This window comes from Hyalella azteca, unplaced genomic scaffold (assembly GCF_000764305.2).
Source record: "Hyalella azteca isolate HAZT.00-mixed unplaced genomic scaffold, Hazt_2.0.2 contig11549, whole genome shotgun sequence".
In the NCBI taxonomy this organism is placed as follows: Eukaryota; Metazoa; Arthropoda; class Malacostraca; order Amphipoda; family Hyalellidae; genus Hyalella; species Hyalella azteca.
In genome coordinates, this window is record NW_025941542.1 from 161,108 (window position 1) to 167,107 (window position 6,000).

The window sequence follows — 6,000 nt, forward strand, 5'->3', positions numbered from 1 at the left end:
CCGGCAAAGTCTTTTCGATTAAGGTTTTTCGAAATAATACTGTTAAGGGGAGGGTATACCCTAACATTTTCGGATTTGGCTTTTCCGGTTTTTAGTCTCTTCATAAAGCTGACATTCTGCCCTATCCAACGGTACCATTGCAATCTCTGTGCGTTGGTTTATGCTTTCACGACAGATCATGAGAGGGGGGCGGGTGGGGGAGTTCTTTAACAAATTAGATAGGAACTAATTCGCTGCCAGCACTATAAATACAGTGTTTGCTTGAGGTGCAGCTTAGTAACCCGCCTGGCGTAGTATGAGGAGGTGCGCATGTAGTCGCTCCCACCATCCTTGAGTGGAATCAAGCTCCAGAAACGTTTAGTTTCGTATCCTTGCAACATTGAGTGCCTATTGCGATGCGGGCGGGACTTTATCGCGCTCTCCTGAACATTCACAGTTATTGTCACGGAAAACCTATCTCCTCCTAGAGTTTTAAAGCTACAGCAATGAGGCCTATACCATTCGATTCGTAAAAACCATACCTATCGAGTAACGAAGCCCTTTTCGATTTGTGCATAGTTTGGATTCAAAATGAGGGGAGGGGGGAAATTTGAAGGAAATGAAAAGAAAACGGAAAAATGCGTGTAAAAAAAACTGAGGCAAAATAAAAAATCGGGCTTCGTTACTCGATTGGTATGGTTTTTACGCATCGAATGATATTCGTCTCAATGTTGTAGCTTGAAAACCCTAGGAGGAGATAGATTGATACAGTACCCCCTATTTTGTCCGTTTTCTACGAATTTCACGTTTTCTATCAATTTTTCCGAAAAAATTATCCGTACAAAATGTTCTTGTATTTTGGTTTTACATATATGTGTGAAGTTTCAGAAAGATCCGTTAGTAAATGTGGAAGTTTTTCTGGACGGTATACCCCTCCCCCTCTTAAAGGGCCGGCCAGGACGGTTGCTAATTCGTTGAGTAATCTAGGGTGGAAACCGTCTGATCCAGCTATGACTTGGGGGACCAGGCGCTTGAGAACCTCCTCTTCATGTTTCTCAAAACTAGTTAACTTCGAGCCCATTGGTCGCGCCTCAATAGCTGGAATACTGTGCAAGTCCTCATATGGAAGACGCTGCTAAAAAACTGATTTAGAACATTGGCATTGCCCACATCAGAAGATATCTTTCGTTGATTTACATTCAAATCAGCAATACCGTCCCTTGTCTTACACTTAGAACTAGCATACAAAAAGAAGGCTTTCGGGTTCTTTTTTGAGCTTTTGGCAGCATCTTTTTCAAATTTTTTACTGCAGTGCAAAATGCTTTTTTTGCTTGACTTCGAGCTCTTGCGCACAGGTTCCACTCAGCATCGCTAAGAGTTTGTAAACAACGCTTGTGGGCGTCTTCCTTTGCCTTTACTTTAACCGTATTATTCATCCACTGTGTTTTCTGACTCCACCGAGCTTTATCTATAGGTACACACACATCAAGTGCAGACATAACCATGTTTTTGATGAATGACCACGACTCCGCCACATTCATGTTCATAATGCAGTCCGAAATGTTCGCTGCACTCACTGATTCACGAAGTTTAACATAGTCGCCTTTCGCAAAGCTGAATAATCATTCACGCTTCCGAGGCGTTTTTTCTGTATAGCACTTAATACTGAAAAACAATGACTGGTGGTGACTTTTGCCCAACGGAGCCTCGTGGCGAAGCTCTTCTACCATTGATTCTTCACTAGTAAACACTAGGTCTAGAATATTTGGAGTCTGATTACCTCTAAAATAGGTTGGCCTTGTGATGTGCTGGAATAGAAATGAGTCTCTCACAGACTCTATGAACAAGGATGAAGGGTGATTCTCATCCCTTGGAGAGGATTCATCTGCCCAGTCAATTTCTGGATGGTTAAAGTCCCCAACGATAAACGTATGCGACCTGCTGACAGTCATGCTCGGTTGAAGACTGTTCATTACTTTAGCGTTTTCAGAGGAACTGTTAGGTGATCTATACAGGACGCCTATAAGGAGGCTATCCCTGCTTTTTAGAGAAAGCTCACACCACACTGATTCTCTAGCTGATTGCTAGCAGGGTTGGTGATTTTTTTTATTTAAAAAAAATAAATCAAAAATCAAAAATCAATAATTTATTGATTTCTTCATGATTTTTTTCTTTTAATTATTAATTTTTTTCAGCTTTTTTGTCTTTTTAAAATGTTATTTATGATGTTGCAATTAGCCTACTAACAATAACAGTAAGATCCCGACTCGTTTTTGTCCCCTCGGGAGTGAAATTGAACAGTCAGCGATACATTTCGGACATTTTGGAAGCTGTGTTGTTACCTTGGGCCCGTAAACACTTCAACGACTCACCATGGAGTTTTCAACAAGACTCTGCCCCATCACGTGGCTCAAACATGACCCAAAACTGGATTCAGGGTCACATTCCAGCGTTCATTAGCAAAAATGAATGGCCCTCAAGAAGCCCTGATTTGAATCCTTTCGACTTTTCTGTGTGGGTTATTTTAGAGAGTAGGGTCTGCAAAACACCTGATTCTTTGGATAGTTTGAAGTTTAAATTGACACGAAATTGGGACTTAATCCCTCAAGAAATGCTGCGTGCCTCCTGTGAAGCTTTCCCGCGTAGCTTGGAGGCCATCATTAAAATAAGGGTGGTCATATTGAATCAACATGTCTGAGAATTCTTTAGGTAATTCTTGGCCACTAGCTCATCCAATAAAAAAAACAATGCACCTGTTTGTTTCATTGAGAAATAACAAAAAACATGCGTTGCCATAAATATGGCGGACCCTGTACATGGATGGATAAAAAGGGCAGTTATTGCCTTCAAGAATGGCCAAGGTGGTGTTTACCACTTTGGGGACTTTTGGGTAAAACAATTATTGATAACTCTATTCATTAGCTGTGTAAAGTTTGTATGGAGCAAGGTAACAAGCTAAATAATGACCATTTAACTGACTTCAATATTCAAAAACACTTCAGGAATGCGGATTTTCTAAACGTTGAAGAATTACATAACAGATGGGTTGCTGAAAGCTCAGTGCACAACATTATCAATAGATCTACTAGTTTAATGTCCTATAAATCTACCAGACTCTACCCTCTAAACACACCGACTAGTAGTGACTGAGTGACTGACTGTACTGTTCCCATTTGATTCAGACCATAAAACAAATACTAAATATAAACTGAATGCCAACCAAACAAACCTCAAACGACTTGAAACGAGACTTGTTATGAGAAAAGCTAACACTGTTTTATTCTTTCACACACAGAAGCAACACAGCACGACTTAATAGAAAGAGAAAAATAAACATGCTATTTAGAAATAAATGCTTCCAGGTGAAAGGCCTATACAAGCTATAAAAAAGCTTCGCAGGCGTAATAGGTGACGAGTATGAACATAATAGTGGCAACAAGTACAAAAAAAAATAATACAAATATTACATTCTAAAGTAAAGGCAGTACATAAGTAAATTGTCACAAGAAAAAAAAACTATAAGATAAACGTTAAATTAATATTGAGCAAGAATATGATCACGAAATTTTGGTATCGTGGAATATAAATAAATCTGGTATAAATCAATTTAAAATAAACATGTGCACAATTCAAACATTTTATTTTCATTCACCGCATTTAATTATTTTATATATAGTTTTGTATTTGTAATTGTTTTGTTTCTAGTTTTAAATTCACATATTTAAAGATTGAAAATAAATATTCTAATTAGAATACTCATATAAGGGTGGAAAATTTTTCTAAATGCCTGAAAGATCATTACAATCTCAACCTCTCAATATATAAGCTAGCTAATACATGTAAGTAAATTGTATAATGTAATTAATATATAACAAATAGTCAAATAGTTAGTTAAAGACTACTTATAGCCTTATAAGAATTAGCTAAGCTGCTAGCTATGTACAATGTATTGGAAAACTTGATGCCTCTGTATCAAAAACATACAATTCATTAGTACGTAATACACACTAAAGGCAACAGGTTAATATTCCAATTTGTCATAGGACATTTATATTAAACCATTAATAACAATATCTCAAAATAAATTAAAGAATGCCAGTCAATATAATCATATACATAAAAAATAAAAAAATAAAAAAATCATGATTTTTTACAAAAAAATCAATTGATTTAATCATTGCCAATCCTGATTGCTAGTCTTTTTAGTAAATTAGTATGCATCTTTCACAGGTAAAATCTGTAGAATGTATTTGCCGCCATTGAATGTACATTTGAAATTTATAAAAATTTTACCGTTACCTTAAATTAGCATCCTTCCGTATTTCACTGATCACCGCAAATATCAGAACAATTGTCTCAACTTCACGGGAAAAATCGAAAACTAATGCAGCGAAGCGTCTATGATGTATTTTTTGCCTACAAGAATAACCTAATAATTATTGAGATGATTATTGTCCGGAAATTTTAATTCTGCTAGATACCAAGTGACGATAGCGCAAATTGTCATTCCGATAACGCACTGTTTACCTATCACGAATAAATCATTTGTTTGGGAAACTGCTGATAATGCCTCATGCTTACCATATTGCAATTCCATAACAGATATTCTGCTTGGCGTAGTTTTCTGAAAATATTCCCAATAAGAAATTGATTTTTTATTGGGGATTTAACACTTCGATCGTAATTTCACATGTAAAATATCACTTTTTCAAAATTAAGACCGTGTACAGCCTTGTAATTGTTGATGAACTATGATATTTCAACGTATTAAAAAAAAAGACAACAAGCTCACGAATAATAGACAATAGTTTGGACAGAATTTGCATGTACAAGAGGGTGATGTCGACTGAAATTCGTGTACGCTGATGCGTAAACGAGACCTAGTTTGGCCGTCAGTTTATTGTGAATCCAATAGGAGATAACTTATCTAAGTTATCTTCGGGGTTAATTCTGAAATGAACTTTATCTGAGCATATCATCTGATGAAAGTAGCCAAATTCATTCATTTTCATGTTCAAGAAGGTTTATCAAGCATTTATTATTGGGACAGTGACTGCCGTAGCACTGACAAAGAACCTAGAACAAGTCCGTGCTTATGTTCTCTGGCACAATCCATCTTATACATGAATGATACAGTACTACATCGAAAATACTTTTTTATAAGAGCGTTTTCTGTGACGCATTTTTTCAGCTATAACTATAAGATGACGAAATTTGTGCAAAATAGCTGTGCAGTGTGAGAATTTCGTCTTTCAAATTATAACGAAATGTGAAAATTAAAATTCCAAAATTCACTCCTGAACCGTGACTCCGGCTTTTCATTGTATCATGTACTTTCGCTTTGAATTCGGCTCTGTTGCACTCGCAAGGCCGCGAAGGAGCATTGCCAGATGGTATATTTCTATCCCAGATTTCACAAATCTGGTATTTTCAGGTGTCTGGTATGAAGATTTTAGATCTGGTATATCTGCCTAATTCTAGTATTTTTCTGGTATTTTTGACTTTCTGCAAATCTACTGTATTAAGTTCCTCCTCTGAAGATTGAACTTCCTTTCAGAGTGGCGCGACTAGAGGTTTCCCGCCATTTTTGGAACCGCAAGTTTACCGCTTGATGAAATAACCCCAATCGAATTGTTAACATTTAACAAAAGTGCTTAGTACAATATAAGCACGAGATTGATGAACCTTGATTGATTACTGATCAGTGATGATATGGCTTCGGACGAGTGTGGTTGTCGAACCGATCTCTGCGACGCAAGCTCCACCATTTTTGTTTGGTGGTTTTGAATTCTAGAGTGTCACTTCTTGGTGTGCCACTTATTGGAGTGCTACTTGAATTATGAGGTGCCTATTCAGTATTTCACTAATCTTGAAAATTATCATCCATTCATGGAACTGGCTGCCTACTGCATCACTTGTCTACTTTGACGTGTCGCCAATGCATTCGTGCAGCTAGTGTTTTCACAAGTCACCTATCTCAAAAACAAGCAACGAAATAAATTTCCAACTAAGGTACTGGAG